Source organism: Leopardus geoffroyi, chromosome A2 (assembly GCF_018350155.1).
Source record: "Leopardus geoffroyi isolate Oge1 chromosome A2, O.geoffroyi_Oge1_pat1.0, whole genome shotgun sequence".
Classification (NCBI taxonomy): domain Eukaryota; kingdom Metazoa; phylum Chordata; class Mammalia; order Carnivora; family Felidae; genus Leopardus; species Leopardus geoffroyi.
Window position 1 is genome coordinate 118,548,316 of NC_059331.1, and position 20,834 is coordinate 118,569,149.

Consider the following 20,834-nt stretch of genomic DNA (forward strand, 5'->3'; position numbering starts at 1 on the left):
CACGAACCGTGAGATCATGACCTGAGCCGAAGTCTGACGCTTAACCGACTGAGCCACCCAGGTGTCCCACGAATAAACATTTTTAAAAAATACATACAGATGTGTGGCCTGGTGGCATATTGTTAAGCATTAGGAACAACTTAGACTTTAGTTTGCTTTTGCATAAAGCTACTCAGGAATTAAAACTTTAGATGAACTTTTCCTAAATTACTTCATATTGTTAACGTTTTAAAACTATACTTTTAAGAAAATGTACTTAAATGTTATGTACAAATCTATTAATGCAGTGTTGTAGTCAGATCCTAACTAGGGACATTCATTTATTCTAGCCTTATGTACTTAATGGATTAAGGAGATTTTATTTTCTTTTTGTAAGTAAGCTCTACACCCATTGTAGGCCTTGAACTCATGACCCTGAGAGCAAGAGTCACATGTTCTACTGAAAAATCAGTCACTGACCTAGCAATTCCACTTCTAGGTCTCCATCTAAGTGAAATAGTTGAGCAAGTGCATAAGCATATATGTTCAGTGTATGTGGCACTATTTTTTCATTGTGAAAAATTGGAGACAGCGTAACAATCTTTTTTTTTTTTTTAATTTTTTTTTTCAACGTTTATTTATTTTTGGGACAGAGAGAGACAGAGCATGAACGGGGGAGGGGCAGAGAGAGAGGGAGACACAGAATCGGAAACAGGCTCCAGGCTCTGAGCCATCACCCCAGAGCCTGACGCGGGGCTCGAACTCCCGGACCGCGAGATCGTGACCTGGCTGAAGTCGGAGGCTTAACCGACTGCGCCACCCAGGTGCCCCAGCGTAACAATCTTTAACGAGGGAATGGATAGATGGACCATGGCACCTCTATAAAATGGAGCCCTATACTGTTGTTTAAAATACGAGCTACAAATGTACGTGGTGATACGGGGCACGTCTTTGAATGTTGTTGAGTGAAAAAAGCAAATCGCAGCACAGTAATGTAGAGTGTGATGCCATTTTTGAGGGCAGGGGGAACTCTTCCTCCCCATCTCCTCTATCTTTATCTATTTATTTATTTAATTTATTTTTTAATGTTTATTTTTGAGAGAGAGAGACAGGCAGAGCGTGAGCCGGGGAGGAGCAGAGAGAGAGAGAGACACACACACAGAATCTGAAGTAGGCTCCAGGCTCTGAGCTGTTAGCACAGAGCCCAACGTGGGGCTCGAAATCGTGAATCACGAGATCATGACCTGAGCTGAAGTGGGCCGCTTAATTGACTGAGCCACCCAGGCGCCCGTCTTCTCTGTCTTTAAATGAGCACAGAACAGTCTGGGAGGTTACTCATCAGACAACCTCTATGTGTAAAAGCATGGGGGAAATAAGAAGAAAGCCCTGATCTTTTGCTTTATATGCTTCCATATTCCTTGAATTTAGATTACCTGATGTTTTAAGATGCTATGAGTTCCCTTGGCAATCTAATTAAATAATTGACAAAGGAAATCTGATGTCATAGAAAGGATAGGACGGAAAGAGGTAAATGTAGCTACTTGAACTTTCTAACAAAGAAGCATGGCTTCCTTGTATCCAGTTAGGTCTGGCACTTAGAGCGTTTGTGTCTCTCCATGTATTTTAACGGAACCTCAAAATCTGGGTGCACAGGCTGTCAGCCCTGGGTGTACGTCTTCCCAGGCAGTGGCACTGGTCCTCAGTCGGTTTCTTCGTGCTGTATTTCAAATCGGCTCATAAATTATTAATAGTACATGTGTAGGTCAGAAACACACTAACCCTGACAATCATCCCATAATATTCTCTCTTTAGCATCAGAAGAGAAGAGAAGGGAGAAATCAATATGCAACATCGGAGGTACATTTCACATAGATATGGTATATGCACTTAGAAAAAAAGAGTCAGATCTTTACAAAAACCTGTCAGCCTGGCATTAATCTTGTGTTATGAATAATGTGGCTATCTATGAATCTTTAATATTTTTTCAATGATGAAATTGTATGGTATGCTCTACCAAAGCAAATTTGATAAAATGTGAGAATGGTTTGATCAATGAAGATGTTGCTATACACGAATAAAAAAAATTGAAACCCAGCTCATCAAAGCAGAAAAAGCTATACTTTGACCTCAGAGTAAATTTTCAGCCCCAGTAAATTTAGTTCCACCATTATCCATAATGCCCAGATATTATTCTTTAAACAACTGATAAAATAATTGTTTGGTTAAAACCACCAGCTCACTGGAAACTAAGCTCTGGTAATACACTACCAGCTACTAATATGGGGCTGTCTCCTGGCTTATAATAAAATCCATATTTGAAAACTCCTAACAAACACACAGATTAATGTTTCATATATAAGAGAGAGCAGTGCTTGAGAAGGATTGTGAATCCAACGGCTTGTTAGAAATACTATTACGTTCCATTTTTTTGCCCATGAAGTAATCCTGGAATAATTTGCTCCAGGTTTAATTTTCAATGAAAGTAAGAAAAGTAGATCAAGAACTTTGCTTATGAAATTTGCCTAACGAAGAAATTTTCATCAGTGCTTGTTGAACTGAAGATAAAAATATAGTTTGTTTCTACAGATTCGAGGGGAATTAACATGTATCTGATTGTTAATATTTGATTCTTGTTTAATTATTTATGATATCAAGGAATGAATCTGTCAAGTAAATAATGAAATGCGTACATGCAGCATATGTAATTAGGTTAGGTGCATAAATCCAAAGTGTTCACTTTATAGTTGTCAGTGTAAAATTTATTAATAATGAGAACTGTTAAGTGAAGAAAATTCTTAACACAGTCTACCTCATTAGTGTGGATTATGGCAATTGTTGGTCAAAGGAGAGGAGGCAAGGGATAAAGAGGGGAAATACGGCTTCATTTTCTTAGTTGTGCCTCAATTGTTGAAAATATGAGTGAATTGGAGCTCCTTTTCCTTTCTGCTGCTTAGAAATGTACAATATGGGGGTGCCTGGGTGGCTCCGTCGGTTAAGTGTCCCACTTCGGCTCAGGTCATGGTCTCAAGGCTCGTGAGTTTGAGCCGCGTGTCAGGTTCTGTGCTGACAGCTCAGAGCCTGGAGCCTGCTTAGGATTCTGTGTCTCCCTTGCTCTCTGCCCTCACCAAGCCCCCTCAAACATAAATAAATGTAAAAAAAAAAAAAAAAGAAATGTATGGTATGAACAAATGAGTTGTAGGTTTGAGTGAATGCCGCCAATGGAATAATTCTATTATTCCATTCTGGAATAATTCTATTATTCCATTCTGGAATAATTCCAAACAATTATTGAAGGGGGAAAATTCAGCTGACCTTGAGAAGTAAAAACCTACTTTCATGATGGAACTGAAAGACTCTATTCTTAAAATTTGGCTTCAAACTCACCGTGAGGGTGACATGATGGCCAGCGATGCCTTGTAGCTGTGCTCTTCTGTTTGTCCCTTCTTGTGCTGAATGGGAGTGTGGGGGAGAAGCACCTTGTCAGGGACGCTCCTCGCACCCTCGGTTGGCCTGGACTGCTGGGACGTGTCATGGAAACAGGGATCTGAGGAGACCCGAGGTACCTGTGGGTCAGGATGTAGGTAGTGTTGGGCTGGTGGGGAGGACACCCAGAGGATAGAACCTACACCCTGCCCTCTCGGGGACCTGGCTGAGCGGGTGCCACCTATAAAGACTTTGACCTGATGACCTGGTTAGAGTGAGTTCTGTCCTTAACGTCAATCATTAATGGCATTGTGTGGTGTAAAGGACAGGTAACCAGAAAACAAGATGATGGGACCCTACTCTGCCACTGACTAGCCCGGCAACTTCCAAAAAGTTCTCCAAACGCAAGGGCCCTCCTGTTCTTCACTTACCAAATTAGAGGGCTGTCGTTCTGGATTTCGTGGCCTACGACTCACAGAGATGAGGTCGAAATACATCTGTTTTTGTGCAAGCAGTTCCACGAGCTTCTCGAAAAAAAAAAATGGGGGAGAGAGGTAGTATTATTATACGGACATTCATCATCTGACTGGGTATTGTTAGAGAGGCGGTTATACATTTATTAGAAGATGGAAGATATCATCACAAAAGGAAGCCCATGTATTATTTTAGTAAATGATATGAATCTCACTGTAGCCGCCACGAAAGCATTTCTTGCCTCACACATATGGAAGTTAGAATTGGAAGGCCTATTTAGGGTAAGGCGGTGGCATTACAAAACAAAGAATATTAGGTTGCCATTTGCTACCTGCCCTGATTAAAACGAGAGGAATGGTTATTTAATAATTGTATCCTCAAAAGCTTCTGTGGTTTACAGGTTTTCAAAAGGGTAATACTCTGGTGGCGAATAGTCCAGTTACCAAATTATTTGCAAAACCAAAGGAATCATTTGCTATCCTCCTGACCTCAATTCTCAGATGTCGACAACCTAAAGAATTTAGGGCAGAAATGGCTTAATTCAGCCAAGTGTTAATGTTACTGAAGGAAAACCCCTATGTGGGGTACATGGCATGGCTACTTATTTAGGAGGAAACAATGCAAAAGAGCAAACATGATTCTACCACCCACGAAGAAAATTATCGGTTGAATTTAGCCAATCGGCTATTGATGCAATTAAAATATACCATTTAAAAATATTATTTAAAAGTTTATTTATTCATGTTGAGAGAGAGAGAGAGAGAGAGCGAGCAGGGGCAGGACAGAGAGAGGGAGAGAGCGAGAATCCCAAGTGTGGAGCCCGACTCGGGGCTTGAACTCAAACCGTGAGATCACGACCTGAGCCAAAATCAAGAGTCAGAGGCTTAACTGACTGAGCCACTCAGGAGCCCCTAATATATACCATTTTTAACACATTCTGTAGAAAGGACAACTACAAGAATAACCTAAGTGTGACTGTTTCTAACTTTCAAATAAACCATCATAATTTGCATGAAAGAGATGTTTTCACTTGCCCACCCAACCAAACCTCCCTTCTTGCTTGGGGTTCACCCCTTTCCTCACCCAGCCTAGAATATTGAGAAAAACAAATTATTTTCTTAAGCCGGTAAATTTGGTATGGTCTGCATGCAGAAGAGATGACTGGCTAAAATTTGCCGTTTGTTCTGATGTGACCTGTCCTATCCCTTGCCTGCTCTCCCAATACAACCCAGGGATAAATCCCAGTTAGTCACCAGTGATGATAATCTCCTCTCCCTTGCCAGTAAAAGTTTGGAGATGTGATCCAATTCCGGCTAATGACATATGAGAAAAGATCTTCTGAGATGCGTCTGGTGTAATTTTCCTAACTCTTCAGAAGAAATGAAAGGTTAGAACAGTCCCACTTTTTTGGCTGGTCTTTAGCATGTCTTGAGGTGATGCCTGGAACTTTGGTAGCCATTTTGAGACCCTGAGGAGAACCAGCTAAGGACAATGTCAACAAGCTGAGGATGGCTTGGGTCCTTGACAACACAAAACATTATGGAGACACTGAATTAATCGGCCTCAGCACCTGCCACTTTGAGACTTCCTATGTGCGATGCTACATTTTCCTTGTTACTTGAACTAGTAGGGACAGCTTTTCTATTGCTTACATTAAAGTTGTCCTAGTAAAGGGGCGCCTGGGTGGCTCAGTCGGTTGAGCGTCCGACTTCGGCTCAGGTCACGATCTCACTGTCCGTGAGTTCCAGCCCCGCGTCGGGCTCTGGGCTGATGGCTCAGAGCCTGGAGCCTGTTTCCGATTCTGTGTCTCCCTCTCTCTCTGCCCCTCCCCCGTTCATGCTCTGTCTCTCTCTGTCCCAAAAATAAATAAACGTTAAAAAAAAAAGTTGTCCTAGTAAAAACAAGAAGTGCAAGAAACTTTATCATATCTAAGAGAACATCCTTAAGTTGGGAGTGAGGTTTATACATTCTGCTGATAATATATATATATATATATATAACCTATTTGATTTGTTTGCTTGAGGATATTTAAGGCCTATGCTATTTGGGCATGTACATTACTTTTAGAATACTGGGTGTCAATAACCTCAAAACATAGGCTAAATATTACTGAGAACAAATACTAGGTAACAAAAGTTTCCGTCATTAAACGTGAGGAAGGGGAAAGGATTTGGGGAGGAGGTCGTATTTAATCCGTACCTGAAAAGGGCAGTGGTATTTGAATAGTTGGAGATGGGGTTCGAGGGCTTTCTGGATAGCATGGGCAATGAACATACTAAAGTGTCTGTCATGGGAGAGAAAATGCAAGAGTACGATTTAGGGGTATATGATGTAGACAGATAAGGCGAGAGCTGCTTAGGTACGGATTGTGGCAGGTCTTGAATGCCTTGCTAATGCATGAGGGCTTCTTTTCCTCAGTGGTGGGAAATATTAGAGATACTTGAGCTGTTCACCATACTTGATTCTGGATCGATTGTATGGATCCCTGGATTCACATGGTTGATTCTGGATGGATTGCACATGGTATGTATTTTATGTAGTGTTTTTTTTTTTTTTGCATATTTTAATGAGAAGTGTGGATTTTGTTGTTGTTTATTTATTTTGAGAAAGAGAGAGAGAGTGAGCGTGTAAGTGGGGGAGGGGCAGAGAGGAAGAGGGAGACAGAATCCCAAGCAGGCTCCGCGCTGCCAGCACAGAGCCCAACGCGGGGCTTGATCCCATGAACCGTGAGATCATGAGCTGAACCGACATCAAGAGTCAGACGATTAACCGACTGAGCCACTCAGGCACCCCCAAAAGTGTGTGTGGTTTTAATGAAACAATAAAATCAATTTTCCATCCTAATGTGGATTCTATATTTTAAAGCATCTGCCAAAGGAAACTACTAAGTGCCTGGTTAAGTAGCCATCGTTTTTGAAAATGTCCCAAGCCAGATACACATTCTCTAAAGACACTACTTGAAGGCTAGTAAGCAACATTTCAAAGGGGGTCAAGCTCAGACACCTGCGTGTGTGTGTGTGTGTGTGTGGGGGGGGGACAGTTAGATGGAGGGTCTGATACTGAGAGGGAAGAGACGCCTTGCCTGTGTAGACAGAGGAATGTCTTGAAGCAAAAAAGGGGGTTGGGGAAAAGCTGCCTAGTGCCTTGACACTGAATGAGGTTGGAGGTGAGTGTCCGGGAAGAGAATCTGGAAAGGCGAGGTCTCATTTTAAGCATCTGGTGCAGACACTTCAGTCATTTTACTTCATTCTACCGATGAAGTCAGGGAAAGAGACCAGGGAAGAGACCTGACCAAATTTCTGGGCGGGAGGGTTTCCCTCCTTTACTTCTTTATATTTTCTCTCATTCCCAAACAGGCTTAACTTAAATATACCCCTGAATGAACATGAGGCAGCGTGATTTCACTGCTGGTAGACATGGGAATAGAATGAGACTTGCCTAAACTTTAGCTCTCTCATTGTGTTTCTGCTAGAAACGATTTACTCATGTTCCATATTTTGCTTCTGAGTCAGCTCAAAAAGCTACGTTCCCAATTCAAGGGGGGAAGCAAGACAGTTAATCCTTCTCCGAGTTTTGTCATAGGCCTCACAACATGGAAGAAGAGAGAGCCAGATCGCTGACATGTCCCAGGACATTAGCTTCAAACAAACCTGGACCTCAATACCCCTACCTTCGATCGTTTAGGGAATAGCCCCTACTGTTCACCTGACACTAGCCTGTGATTGGCCGCTACCCTGGATTCCTGAAGGAACACATACCCCAGACCCCTTTCCAGAATAAATTGGAAAAAGTGACGACGAGATTCACCCTCCTTCCCTTCCAGAGTTTCCCAGACACTCTGCTGTGCTCTGTCACTCATGCTATTCAATAAACTCTGATTTCACTTTCTTTGGCTTGCATTGGAATTGTAGCCTGCGTGAAGCCAAGGACCCTCTTGGCTGGTCCTGTGGGGCCCCCCTCCCCCCCTCCCTCCCTGGGGCCTTGGACTCCCTCTGCCCGCATGACTGCATCCTGCAGATCTGTCTCCACAAAAAGGAGATTCGCTGGCTGGCACCCCCATGGTTACCAGGTGGTAGACACTATCAAACTACACACAGCACCAAGATATCATCCAACAGAAGAAACGGGAATCCCTTCTGCGTGTCCCTGTTTTAAGCACTTCCCAGAGCCCCCTGGCAGATGTCCCCTCCCATGACATTGGCCGGGACTGGTCACGTGTTCCTTTCTGAACCAAGCCCGGGACAAAGGAAGGGGTTGACTGGAACAGATTTAGGACTTACTCCTGGGCCACAAGAGAGAGGACCCTGTGGGAGGGGGTTGGGGAGTCTAGAGGAGGGCGCCCAGCACAGCAGTGCCAGCGGCCCCATAAAGTGAACATTGCCGAGTGGTTGAGAGCAGACTTGCTGGCAGACAGGCCTGCTTCCCAACCCCTGCTCCATCCCTTCCTGCTGGGTTACTCTGGGCCCCTGGTAAGGCTTCCATAAGCCTGGGTTTCTAGGAGAGCGGTAGCGTTGTTGTGGCAAAGGTAAAGTCATCTAGATAAAGAAGTGGGTATACATTTTGCGCATAAAAAGCTATCAGCAGATGTTAACTATTGCTGTTGATGTGATTAATAAAAATGACCTAACTCCTGCCCTAGAGGAGCTCCCAAGGAGTCCTCATGGAATAAGTGGAACTGTCGCAAGGCGAGAGGTGACTTCTTGCCAGGGAGCGAGCCCTCCTCTCGTTCTACGTGCCAAAGGAGGGAGAGAGGTTCTGTAAGGGCTGTTTTTCCTTCCGCCCTAGACCTGCCTCTATTGCCATCTGGACTGGGAGAGGGGCTCTGCAGGGTGACGCGGCATCGTCCTGGGGGGCAGGTGCACCCTAAGGCCTGGGGAGCAGGGAGCAGCACGCTGGCTTCCCTGCTTGCTCAGTAGGCGCAAATGGGCGGTAGGGATGCTTTCGTCCAAATTAATCACCAGGCCCGGGGACCAGTGGGGTCCAACCTCTTCCTTCAGGGTTCAAGGTTGCGAATCCCACGCACCGAGTACTCTGTTTTCCCGGCATTTCCATACATTAATTAGATGACAGTTAAGAGGCAGGGCATTTGCTTCACACTCACGAGCACATCTCAGTCGATCAGCAGTTCTCAGCCGCCCCCACCCCCATGTCTCTCCCGAAACCGGCCTCCCCCGCGGCCCTCAAAGCCCGCGCCGGGCGGGGGGTCCGGGGTCCCGGCGGCGCGCGGGGGCGCGGGAGGAGGCGCCGGCCCTGCCGCGGGCGGTTCGTCAGGTCGGGCGGCGGCGGCTCCCGGGGCCTCCGCCCGCAGCCGGCGGCAGAGCGGAGGCAGGCGGCTGAGACGGGCGAGCCATTTGCATTCGCCGGCAGTCATTTTTATACGCGGAGGTAATGAAGTTGTCAGCGGCGCCCGGAGTGTGCCAGAGCCTGATATTCAAATAGACCTGCCCGACTCGCCCAGCCTCCCGCCCCCGCCCCCGCCCCCCGCCGGGCTGCGAGTCCCCGGATGAGCGCGCGCCGCCCGCCCCCTCCCCGACGGCCGCGGGCGCTTTGTTTGCAGGGGCGCCGCTTCCCCGCGCCCCGCGCCCGCTCCGGCCGGCGCCCCGCCCTCGCCCTCTTCCCTTTCTCTCCCCGCGCCTTTGTCTCCGCCTCCCTCCCGCTTTGTGTCTCTGGAAGGCTCAGCCTCAGATCCAAGCGACCCCACCCGGCTGGCCGCCGGTGGCCCCGCAGACCCCGAGACGCACGTCCCCGCTGCCCTGCGGACAGCACCCAGGGGGACGAAATTCGTGGCAGTGAGGCCACCACCCTCACACTTGGCACCCTTCCCTTCCCCCCGGCCCCTCCCCCTGTTCTCCTTATCTCCATCTCCGAGAAGGAGGACCTAAATGCTGTCATTATCACTTTGGCCTGCAGTGGTTTTCTCCCCTTGCTGAATGCATGTTTGTGGTCATTTTTCTGATTACAAAACCGAAACATAGCCACCCACTCAGACTGCTAAGAAAAGGCTGTAGGTGCGGCAGCACTGGTAAGGAAACGACGTGGAAAGACAGACACATACCTGCTTTGACATAGGTAGTTGCTGGTGAACCTTGAAGCTCGTGAGACTCATTTTCCTGGGCTTCTGGAGCTGTGCTGTCCACTGGAGCAGCCACTGGCCACATGTGGCTAGTGAGCACTTGAAATGTGGCTAGTCTAAATTGAGATGTGCTGTAAGTGCAAAATACAGGCTCTATGAAAAAAGGAATGCAAACTCCCCATCATTTACAAATATTGATTGGTTATTGACATGCCGTTTTGGTATTTTGTGTGAAATAAAATATTAAAATCTGTTAAGTCTGTTCCTTTTTGCCTTTAAAAAAAAAAAAACGAGACTGCAAAGAACACTTAAAATGACATACAAGGCTTGCACTGTATTTCTGTTGGGCAGTGCTGGTCTAGAGACTTAAGACCCAAGCAGCCTGCCTCTAGCCGTGACCTCTTACCTGACTCTGCAGGTGCTTTGGAGCAGGGCAGGGAGAGAGGGAAAGTTCTGGGATCTCAAGTGTCAAACGCCCAGGAAAATAATTAGAAAATAGTTGGGGTTGTATTGAAACACTGAGTAGAGGCTGAGGCTTAGACTGCACGGACCAACAACTATCCCTTTCCCTTTGTTCACTGTAAAGAGAGACCCCTGTTCCCGCTACAGCCATGCCACAATTCCATGGGCCAACTGTCTGTGTGTGAAGTTGGGCCTCTAGGAGCGTTTTGTGCCTTTTAGGAGTTATTTGTCGCAGACTAAACTTGCTGACATGCCGTTTAGAAGAGTGAATACTGTGTATGCACTGTAACGACTATTTCATAAGTATTTCTGGTGTACATTGTTCCTCGGCATGCACAGGCTGCGGAGTAAGGGCTCCCCGAGTATGCATTGACACGATGCGCTGCAAATGATCCAGGCATGAGGGCGTCCCTGAGTGTGCATTGACTCCACGCACGGCCATGGCTCCTACAGGGCTTTTATGGTGCAGCTTGCCAATGATCCGTGCATTAAAGACTCCCCAAATACACATTGACACGACAGACTGGAGTTGTTTGGGTCTACCATGGCAATGATCCGGGGATAATGGCGGTGTCTTATGCACTTTCCTTGAGATGAGAGTGCTCCTGGTCCTAGCGGCAGAACCAGAACTGCCCCAGTTAAGTCCCCCTGTGACTCCTGGTGCAGAGTGCATGGGTCTTTGACCTCCTGCCACTGTGGCATTACTAACATTTGTTGATGTTTTCACTAATGCAATTGAGTTAGCTTCCCACCCCCCCCCCCCCCCCCCCCCGCCGCCTCCTCCAAATGTACTTTTGTAAGTCAATACCTGGACTGGGGGGCCACGTACTGATGATTTCATCTGGTTGACGATGAACTGAAGACGTGGGAAAGGCCGTGTTTAAAGTGCAAAAGTGGTTTAGAGCGAATAAGTTTGAGAGATGCATATGAGTTTCAGAGTTAACATGGAATAAATAACTTCAGTCCTGAGAAAAATCTAGTTGCGAAACCGAAATAGATAAAATAAGAAGGTGGTAAGGAGATGGAAGACACTTTTAGAAAATCACAAAAGTGATATATTTTATAGTAAAATAATTCAAACACTGCCAAAGACTGTGAACTAAAAAAATGAAATTCTCCTGTTTCCTTCTGGCGTCTGTACCATCCGTTGTTATAATCTCTGTTAATATTTTTTTTATATTCTTTTAGTAATTTTTATACATATGCAAATATAGGCATCTGTTGTTTTTAATAACATAGCGAACGTCTCCCCTCCCCCCCCCCCAGCATATTTAATCTATTGCATCCTTTGTGGTGATTGCATGAAATTCCAGGGTATGGATGTAACAAATTTTAAATTTATGTTATTCGAACCATTGCTGCAATGAATATACTTACACACTTGCAGATTTGTGCAAACATGTTCATGGAGTAAATTTTTAGCAGTGAGATGCTGGGACAAAGAGATGTACATTTAAAATGTTGAGACATATTGCCAAGTTGGTCACTAGAATGATTATGCTGTCTTATACTCCAACTAACATATGTGTGCCTACTTTCCCACGCCAGGCCAATACGATGGTTTATCATGGGGGACACTTCTGATGTGTGTGAGTGAATTTTCCCACCATGTTTTCTGCACAGCTTTATGGTGAGAGCCCAGCCCTGGGGGGGGGGGGGGAGGGGGGGCGCTGTGATAAACGCGGTGAAGTGCGGAAGTCAGCTTACAAAGTAGGAAGTCCTGTTAGTAGAGATAAAAAGCGATTGCTCTACAAAACACACTGAGATCGGTTGAATTTCATAATAGCCTATCAATTTGGGACAATTGGAATTAAGTCATGTTAATTCATCATTCATCAAATATTTGCTAAGAAGTTATAAACGACTTCTCCACTGGATGGTAAGCCCCTTGAGAGCAAAAGCTTTGTCTTTTTACCTTTGTGGCTTCTACAGATTTATGGAGTTGGGTCTGGCCTAAGGTTGTTTTTATTGTTATTATTGTTTATTGGCTTGTTTTAATTTGGCCATTTATTGTCCACTACATACCTGGGTATACTTGGCTCTCCCTGAGGCTGGGCATCCAAGATGGCTGACATTTAATTCCTCTTCCAGCAGCTCAGAGTAGGAGAGACAGGGGAATGGAAGCCAGTCTGAAAATTCACATAATGCGGGCAAAGTGAACAATGAGCAACTAACTCGGACGGAGTAAATAGTTTCCTCAAAGTTTATTTGACCTGGGTCTTGGAAGATGATTAGGGAACCGTTTCCATAGCAACAGGGAGGGACCTCTAGACAGAAGAAACCACAATAGGAGGGTGAAGCTTTGTGGGAATGCTGGTGTGAATGGCTCACAGAGAGGAAAGAGAGCAGAAAGGGAAGCACAGCCTACTTAGGAGGAGGCACTGAGTCAGGCATTCGGGAGCATAAAGAGAATGAGGTATAAGGAGGGAGTGGGATTTTCACTTAGACTCTAAATCTGAATTGCACTGGGGCATTCAAAAGCCATGGAAATCCTGTGCCTTTAAAGTGCCTCAGTCTTAAGATGGAACATATGAGCTACGTACTTTCTAATGTTTTATCATTTCTAAAATTCTATGGTCTTTGAGCTACAGGACTTGAACTTGCCTGCAAGGACCTTTGTCTTTTGTTCTGTGTGCCAAGGAGCACTGTGTGATATCTCAGGGTGTTCCTTTAAGATGATAGGAAGTGTCTCGTTATAATTTGCTGCAACTGACTACCAACGCCACTTGCTGTGATCTCAAAACTACATACACTTTTTAGTCACCTCCCCACCCCCCAAAAAGATACTAATGAGAATGAAGAAGAACACAAAACAACAGCAGGCAGTATACATCTTTTGATAATTACTCTGCACATGCAGCTAAATCCTATCTTTACCGGAGTTTGAAAAGACACTGCTTACATCGTTTCTCTGAAGTATATTGCAGAGATGGATGTCAGGTGTCCTGTTTCTTGGATTTACACGCTGAATAAATTTCATAGGATTTGATAGGCATGCCATCCATGTCCTCATCGGTGGCGGGGGAAAACATTTGGACTGAGGGAATGTCTAAAGACAGAGAGAGCCCTGTGGCCTATTGATTAGAGACCTCCCTCCAAGCTGACACCAGTCCTCTTTGAGAATTATGAGCCAGCTCATTTTGCTTAAAAGAATGAGAGACTTGGGGCGCCTGGGTGGCGCAGTCGGTTAGGCGTCCGACTTCAGCCAGGTCACGATCTCGCGGTCCGTGAGTTCGAGCCCCACATCAGGCTCTGGGCTGATGGCTCAGAGCCTGGAGCCTGTTTCCGATTCTGTGTCTCCCTCTCTCTCTGCCCCTCCCCCGTTCATGCTCTGTCTCTCTCTGTCCCAAAAATGAATAAACGTTGAAAAAAAAAAATTTTAAAAAAGAATGAGAGACTTGGTTTAAGTCTGTGCTGACTTCCAGATGAACTTTACGTAATTCCCCCAATTTTTAGGCTCAGGGATTTCCATGTCGTATTTGAGGCTGTCTAGAAGCAAACAAAACAAGCACAAGCAGACCTCCCCTAGGACCAAACATGTGGCACAATAACATCTCTTGTGACCAGTGACTAGCCTCAGATTAGGCAGTTTGATGACATGATTGAATTACTGAAGAAGGATGTCCTGTCAGTCCTACCAGTCCCTGTTCAGAGTCTTGAATTTTACAAATGAAAGCGAGAGGCCTGAGAGGCTCTGCTGAAACCTCACAGAGTCAAGCCACCTGCCCCCACACGTTGATATTGGGGATTTCCAACATAGTTTCCCATGAGATCACCTCCTATGTGAAATTCTTGGCAATGACCTCCAAGAGGGACTCCTGACAAAACCAAATTTGATATTTTCATTGGCATGGAACAAAGCCTGGGCCATGAGAATAAATTTCTAATTTTCTCAGATATCGAACAGAAGCGCAAGGTTGGTGAGAGAATTCTTACTACGTAGGTGAATAAGATGATCTGGCAATCCCAGACATCATTAGGACTCTGGGGACATGCAATCCTTGTTCAGACAGCAGTCTTTCCTCAGTGATTTTCTCCTAGATTCAAGGAGGAAAGCAAAAATTGTTTTGAAAGGATAAACATTGTGAAAGGATGTGCCCCTTAACAGGTATGAGGGATCGCAACTAGCAGAGCATGACATCTAATCAATCATTGGGTGTCTGGAAGCTTACGTATTTTTATACCAGCGGAGACAAGAAGGTCCAAAAGTACCTGTCCGGGGGCCATGAGCAACACATGAAGGTAATGCTAGTTGTTAGGGTCTGACTGGTAAGACATCACCCTAGAATTTTTTCATGGCCATTTGCCAAGATTATTAATACTAACTTCACAGTAGTTATATAGTTGATATTTCTGGAGCTCTGTTGTGATTGTGAAGTTCAACTCCTTCTTGAGAAAGCTTGGGAAAGAACAAAAGTATATCATCTAGAATTGATGTCCCCAAATTTTTATGTGTTCATGATCTAGAAAGTAACTAGACCCTATCTAGGTGGTCAATACAAACTAATCAAATGATGAGTGAAGAAAGAATAATTCAATGTTAGATAAAATATAAAAAGATAACCGATTGTTTTTATCTAGTCTGATAATACCTATGTATGAAGAGAGAAATGACTGCAAGCCTAAATATGTAGGTGGTAGGATCTAACTACTTGTCACTAAAAGTTGAAAGAAAAGAGAAAACAATTAGAAAAAATGGTCAGTTTCTAAGGCCATCACATCTTTTGAAAAACCCAATTATAGGAAGATCTCTCAAAGTAGACCGCATTTATATCTAGACATGTCATCAATTGAATGGTCAGTTTCTAAGGCCATCACATCTTTTGAAAAACCCAATTATAGGAAGATCTCTCAAAGTAGACCGTATTTATATCTAGACATGTCATCAATTGACTCGAAGTCTTGAGTTTCTATTCCAACAAGGTAGATTTGAAAACACCACACATAGCTAGTGAACTGTACTAGTGTCTCAACACTTAAAGCCTGTGAAGATCCTAACACTGAAGTTAAAACTGAGGAGGGAAAAAGAGCCAACAGAAACTTGCAAAGTCATTCCAAATATATGAAAAAAAAAAAAAAAAAAAAAAAAACCCAGAGTGTCATGATGGAGCAGGAAAGTTCCAATAAAGAATCCAAATTTTTTATTTCAACTTAGGAGACATATATGGCATCTTCAGTAAATGAAATTCAGACTATATGCAGAAGATTGAATTCCTGTAATGGTCATTTAACTGCAGAGGACAGAGCTCATACTTCACATCATAGAAATGTGGAGAATACAGTGTCATACCCAGAACTCGTTTCCTGGTATAAAATGTAAGACATCTTGAGGATAAAACTTAGATAGTAAGTTTTATTTAGCGCCAGCATTTTAACATCAGATCTTAAGAGGCCACCAAAGCTAGGAGACAGAGAAAGCAATTCTTCAATGGCCAGTGGAGCTGCTTTAGGAAGCACTGGATCTTTCTTCATCTCTTCCTAAATTCAAGATAGTCTCTCAGTGTACTTTTTCCGCAGGTTAAAATGTACTGTGATTGGAGATACTTTCAAAGTGAGATTAACAGGCGAGACACATCAAGACGCTTGTTAAAAATTAAAGGCAAATTCTGGGGCGCCTGGGTGGCGCAGTCGGTTAAACGTCCGACTTCAGCCAGGTCACGATCTCGCGGTCCGTGAGTTCGAGCCCCGCCTCGGGCTCTGGGCTGATGGGTCGGAGCCTGGAGCCTGTTTCCGATTCTGTGTCTCCCTCTCTCTCTGCCCCTCCCCCGTTCATGCTCTGTCTCTCTCTGTCCCAAAAATAAATAAACGTTGAAAAAAAAAAAAATTAAAGGCAAATTCCTTTACCCCTGAAATAAAACCTTCCTGGGTGATTCTTAAGCACATACAACTTTGAGACCTCCTATGGTTAAGGTTGCAAGGGTGTGATCTAAAGTTATTGCCCGGTTCCTTCAATATTGGAAGTTATGTGCTGGAGGAAATCGGTATGGTTAAACAAATATTTCATTTAAAAAATAAAAACAGCCTTATTATTTTTCTTGGTGGAAAAATGGTATATGTTCATTGTAAAAAATCAAACAATGTTGGAAAATATAAAGAAGAAAGTATTTAAACACTCTCTTTAAATTAGTGATGTTAACTCTTTGAAAATCATGTTCGCTGCAAATGTTTTTCTGTTTGTCATTTGCCTCCTTTTTTAATTACAAGGGTTTTACATTTTTTATGAAATAAAATTTATCATGTTTTCCTCTTTTCATTTCTGGCCTTTGACTCATGATAAGAAAGACTGCCATTTTTCCTGGATAATAAAAATCTTTGTTCTTTTTTCCCTTATTACTTCTACAGTTCCAATTTTTACATTTGTTGTAATTTTGTTGATCCCTCTGGAATTTCACTCAGTATAAAGAACGAGGCTGGGATCCAACTCTATTTATTTTTTTCCAAATGGCTAGCTAGTTTTTTCAAGATCATTTCTTGAATAATTTATCTTATTCCCACTGATATAAAATGCTACTTTTATTATGTACTAAATGTCCGTATATACTTTCTAGGCTCTACCACGGTCATCTGATTGCTCTGTGCATTTCTATGCCAGGACCACACGTTTTAATATCTCATTACTATTCATCTTCAGAGTTTTCCCGGCGATTTTCGAATGTTTAGTCTTCCAGAGAGATTTTGGAATCATTTTTCAAAGGTTCAGAGAGGATCCTTTTGGGATTTTCATTAGAATTGTATTTTATGTATAGATTAATTTGGGGTTGGGGGGAGAGCTGGTTACTTCACAATTCCGAGTCTCAAGTGACAATGTCCCTGTGTGTGAGTGGGTATCGCAGATTTTGCCTGTTTCTCTCAGTGTTTGTTTCTGGGTATTTTTGTGGGTTTTGTTGGTTTCACGATTAATCATATGGTTCTCAGGTATATGCTTAGACAGGCTACCCTCTGCCATAGATTGTAAACTCAGAGTTGCAGTGAGGTGTTTTAGGGAGTTGGTATGTAATAGAAACCTACCAAGTGGATCTTTGATATAACTTCCAGGTTGCCAAGAGGCTTAGGTAGATTCTCCTCTGTAAGCTTCTTTTCCCCATCTATAAAATAGAAAACCTGGCAGGAATTTGTAAGCATCGATAATGATAAATGAATCACTTAATACAGGTCTTAGCACTTAGTGAGTCCTCAGATAATGGGAGCTATTTGAGGGCCGGGTTAAGGAGTTCATTTCAAAATTCTTTACAAGACTGAGATTCCTTGAAGCTTTCAGAAACATATCCATATCCGGCAGATTTTTAACAAATGCTCTTAATAAAATCATTGTTCTAACACTCTGCCCTCCCAACACCCCCCTTCCCATGATAGCATATTTGATGTGAATAAGAGATCTCATCCAATGACTGACTGGTTCTGAGCAAGATCATCGCTGAACGGTTTGGTCCCAGTCGCATCACAATGGGAGGCCTGGTTTTTTCTTCTTACGCTGTTAATCAATGATCGCTTGGGGAATTGGGGGAGGGGCCTCAATGTGTTAATGGCTTAGAAAAATACATCTGAGGTACACAGACCATTTGCAGTACCCAGTTAAGAATGATTTGCCACATGTAGGAGAGCTTAAAGAAGGCTTTCACAAGCATGGGCATTCAGCTAAACCAATAGTTAGCCCCACATTCTTAATGGCATAATCACCAACATAGGCAATTCAGCATAATGGCCTGTTAATACTGAAACAATTACTTTGGATAATAAAATAACACTTTTAATTTGCTTGACACCAAATTCGACCTATGTGGATCATCTGATGGTGAGGTGAGGGGAAAGGGAGTCTGTTGAGTTCTAAATACATTATAAAGCGATAACACTTAATGTACATAATGTAGTTCAGGACTGAGATGTTTTAAATGGCCTAGTGGAAAAATAAAACAATTACCAGAATATACTATTGCTTTGGAATTTACCCAATACTTCATAATTTACACACTGACTTCCACAAGTTTCTTTAGGAAGAGATGGTTAAAACTTGAAGTTGCTGTACTTTGATTAAATGTGTTCATTTTAAACACCTACTGTGGGAAGTCTACACGAGATACAATCAGCATATTTTTGTTGAGTCAAAAATAATACTGTGTTCTAGAAGGAAAATGTCAGCTAAATTCATTGCTTCACTTTTTTTAATATCTATTTTCCAGCCATTACGAATTGTTTTAGTCTGTGTGTTTTTTTTAACTGAAGTATGTATTTTTAAGTTTTATTTATTTAAATAATCTCTACACCCAATGTGGGGCTCGAACTCACAATCTCGAGATGGAGCATTGCCCACTCTTCCGACTGAGCCAGCCAGGTGCCCCTAATTGAATTGTTTAAATTTCATCAGTGTTTTCAAATTCTTTTGGGAAGTAGGTGAGCCTTAAATCCTAAAAAATGGAAAAACCTCTCTCTATATACCTCCTAAGTGGGTGACGAAGGCAGCATCTCTGTTTTGGTCTCATGGCTCATTATTGTGGGCAAGGACTCTTGGAAAGTGAAGAGCTGGGACCAAGCTTATGAGGCATATGCCATATATATCAGGGATCCAGCCTCTTTCAGTTGCCTGATTTCAAAGTAATATTCCTAATGCATAGCTAATTGAAACTGGACAATAAATTCTTTTTGCTACGTCTCCTATTAAAAGGCAAATGCTCCCGGAAAGCATTACTAGTTATTAGTCATTTACACCTTAGTGAGAATGAATTTATAACATTTTCTTAAAATAAGTTAAGGAGATATTAATTAGTATGTTAAGAAAAACATTGATGCTAGCTAAAATCGTCTACCAAATTATAATTAGAAACAAGATAGTTTAGGGGCGCCTGGGTGGCGCAGTCGGTTAAGCGTCCAACTTCAGCCAGGTCACGATCTCGCGGTCCGTGAGTTCGAGCCCCACGTCGGGCTCTGGGCTGATGGCTCAGAGCCTGGAGCCTGTTTCCGATTCTGTGTCTCCCTCTCTCTCTGCCCCTCCCCCATTCATGCTCTGTCTCTCTCTGTCCCAAAAATAAATAAACGTTGAAAAAAAAATTAAAAAAGAAACAAGATAGTTTATAGAGTCCTTTCTTGATAGCAGATTTTGGTGTGTTAGAGATGGGGATTATACTGGATATATGTTACTCTTGTGTTCTATTTAGCATTATATCTATTTTTCCAATGACTGTATACTATTCCAGTGAATAACTTCACCAGAATTATTGTTCCGTTCTTCTACTGCTAGACAATTGCATCTATCCTATTGGTTTAAATTTTTTTTTTTTTCAACGTTTATTTATTTTTGGGACAGAGAGAGACAGAGCATGAACGGGGGAGGGGCAGAGAGAGAGGGAAACACAGAATCGGAAACAGGCTCCAGGCTCTGAGCCATCAGCCCAGAGCCTGACGCGGGGCTCGAACTCACGGGCCGCGAGATCGTGACCTGGCTGAAGTCGGACGCTTAACCGACTGCGCCACCCAGGCGCCCCTATCCTATTGGTTTATAATATGAAAGATGCTTTTAGGTCTGGGAACTACCTTTTTATAAACGTCTTTGCTTCCTCATTTTCCTTTGGATTTTTTAATGTTGGGCTTTCCTTCTCTGAGATGTACCTGTACGTACAAACACTATTCCTTGTCAACTGGCCTCCTTGCCTTTGCAAGATTAGCGGGCTGCAGGTTCAATGTCCTACATCACTGTTGTTCAACGTGTGGTCTGTGGACCAGTGCATGTCTGTGAACTGTTTGCTGCTGGTCTGCAACGAGACAAATACATAAACTGAGAGGAAGTGTCTAGATCTCAAAATGACATAGTGGTTTGACATTGCTATACCATCCAAGCAATGGTCAGAAGATTATCTTATAGGATATTGTGCAGGCTGGGTTCTGACTCTTATGTGGTGGGAATCTCTAAGCATATGAGAACTCTGCATCGGTCCATGGCAAACTGGACAAAACAAATAAGCAAACAAACCAGTTCTTCACTTTGGACAGGCTGAGAATCAGAGTGGAGAATGCCAGCACACAGGATCTTGAAAGCTGCATAAACCCTCAAGAGGGGAGGACAACAGTCGGAAGACAGACTTGGTTCAAATCCCAGTTCTGCCTCCTGTTTAGCAGTTACTAAAATTACTAAAATTCTCTGTGCCTTGGTTTTCCCCATCTGTAAAAATAAGAATAAGGGTAGAATTAACTTCATAATACGATCCTACAGACGAAGGACTTTGCACATTGCCTGGCATGCATTAAGCGCTTAATAAATGGAAGCCACCATCATTATGTCACTAAACAGCACACCAAGCAGAAGTCTGGGAAGGATTCCTTTATGCATTACTATTGCAAAACGTACAGCTCTTGAGTGAACTCCCCCTTTCCGTACGCCTAACGGTGATCCAGCAGCTCTTGTGTTTATCTTCTACAGAGGGTGGGGTCACCT